Here is a 2790-nt window from a genome sequence, read left to right on the forward strand (position 1 = left end):
ATATATTTTTAAATGCTAATAAAATATGGTTTATGGCGAATGTGACAAAGGCCGTGAGGTGATATTTTTGAAGGAGGGAAGGAATTTTTTTTAAAAGGGTGTTTACCAAAAGGTTAGTTTACCCAAAAATGCCTTCCCATAAAATCAACTTTCCATTATTTCCATATTGTTTCCACAAATACAAAAATCCACTATCCCATTGTTGTGAATCTCACCTTACATCTTCTTTTCAATATTCCATGTCATCTTTAAATACCTTCGAAACAAGCAAATGTCACTATCGTTTACATCTTGAGGAGACTTTTTCATCAAAAGGTTTCAGATTTTTTTGTGAAGACTCTCTGTTAACAATTTTTTGAATATTTTAACGAATATTGATCGTGATGGGTAATGGTGATCCATTGGTGTCGATGACAACAATAGTCCACAGCTAACATGATTGACATTTACGGAAGCCTGCTTTAAAAATATTCACATCTTTTTTTATTGTTAAAGTGGTGAATAACTGTTGTCATTTTTAAAAACAACGATACAAGTGGAAAACAATAAATGAAAACAATTTAAAACCAGTGAGCGGAGCAGTATAGTCGGACGGGGCCGACCATACGATACCCTACACAACTACCACGGAACTCAAATTTTCTGCGGATGTTTATTCCGAGACTGGGCAATATTTCGTGATATTTGCACCCTCTTGCCCGATTAGAGGTAAACAGCACCTCTTCCTCACACTGACATATTTTCCGAATATTACGAGTATTCAGTACAGCTATTATCCAGATTCCCTTCACCGTGGGTTGTGTTGTGATGTTCTTTCATTTGAGGTCTATAGATCGACTCGAAAATAACACAAAAAATTAGGTTTTCGGTCCACTTCATTCCAAAATTATTATCTGATCATCACCACAAATTATAGGCGTTGTCCTTGACCATAACTGGAACCTCATGGAACATTTCAAAGCGATCAGCGCTATAGTAACTACCATTGGATTTATTGAAGCCGACTAATCTGTGCATCATGAATTCGTATTAAAATAATCCGATTTAATCCACCATTAATCTAAAACAACTGTTTATTTTTCATTTTTTGTTTTGTTGTAATCTTTTTGGACACACCCTGACCTTTTTAAGGGGAAATTCTATTATCTGTTAGGGTCTCAATTTTCTGTTTTGTGGAAAAATTAGAAATTCAATATTTTGTGTGTGTTTTTGTGGTTTTAAACAATTAACCTTAACTGTTCAACTGTTATTAGTTCAACTCCGTTACGGTGGGTTTTTTTTAATCGTCTGTAATTGAGACGATTATTATCTGAAAACTGGTATAATAACCCGTGTAACTGAAGGTAACATTTCATTTTCTTTTAAATAAAAGTTCTATTTAAATTTTCACTTTTTTATTCTCCTAAACTCGTTTTGAAAAGTAAAAGTTGCAAACTAGACCCAATACTTCAGGGTCTACACAAAGCATGGATTTTATAAACAATATTTTTCCAAGCCATCAAATAAGGCGTGGATTTTTTAAATTATTTAAAGAATATTCGTTCAAGGCCTATCCAAGGCTTCGATTATTTAAAGAATATTTTTTCAAGGCCTATCCAAGACGTGGATTTTTTAAAGAAGACTTCTTTTCAAGCCACCAAATAAGTTGTGGCGTAGGGGATGATAGATACCAAGCAACGGCTCTGATTGGCTTTAACATGGCGAAGTCCAGGCTTATCTTGATCCCTCTTTCATCTCAATCGTGGACACTGACCTCCCCCCGCGGTCCCACCTGGGGAGCTATTCTCATCACCCGATGAAATAGTGAGCTAATATGTGCCGCGACTTCATCCATAAGAACTATAAAAAAATGGATTGAGGCATCGGGTTAGTTGCCCACACTCGGAAAACCCAACCTCCTATGAAAAAGCTAAGAAAAAGAAAACCAAACCCTAATGTTGACGACCCCCGTAAACGTATACAGGACCACGTTGTACAGAACAGGCGCAGTGTTCGCTTTGGTGGATGTACTCAAGAAGTACAAAGCCGTTATTATTGCCTTACAGGAAATGCGATGGAAAGGGATAGGCGTAAGCAAATCAGACGATTACGCCATGTATTATAGCTGCCATGAAACGAGACATGAATTTGGCTGCGGATTTATGGTTAACAGGAGAATCACTCCAGTAGATGAGCGAATTGCTATAATCCGTATAAAAGCGAAGTTCTTCTACATCAGTCTCATTTGCGCCCATGCTCCGACCGAAGATAAAGATGAACAGACCAAAGACATATTTTACGAGCGCCTAGAAACAGCATATGACCGTTGCAGTTTCCATGACATTAAAATTCTGCTAGGAGATTTTAATGCAAAAATCGGAAGGGAAAATATCTTTGGCCCCACCGTCGGAAAATTCAGCCTTCATGACGGAGCATCCGACAACGGCATGAGGTTGATTGACTTCGCGGCAGCAAAAAACATGGTAGTTAGCAGCACCAGATTCAAACATCTCGATATACACAAGGCCACGTGGATTTCTCCTGATCAAGCAACGAGAAATCAAATTGATCATGTTTTGATAGACGGAAGGAATTCATCCAGTGTTTTAGACGTCCGATCGATGCGAGGGGCGAATAACGATTCGGACCATAACCTTGTGGCAGCCAAGGTACGCACCCGCCTTAATGTAGCAGCAAAGGTGCCATCTAACACAACACGGAAACTCGACCAAGAATCCCATGGTACCATCAGGAGTGCCGTAATGTTACTGATGTGAAAAACGCAGCGTATAGGGCAACCCTGCAGACAGT

This window comes from Musca vetustissima, unplaced genomic scaffold (assembly GCF_032173495.1).
Source record: "Musca vetustissima isolate MV318-11 ecotype Yass unplaced genomic scaffold, APGP_CSIRO_Mvet_v1 utg37839, whole genome shotgun sequence".
In the NCBI taxonomy this organism is placed as follows: Eukaryota; Metazoa; Arthropoda; class Insecta; order Diptera; family Muscidae; genus Musca; species Musca vetustissima.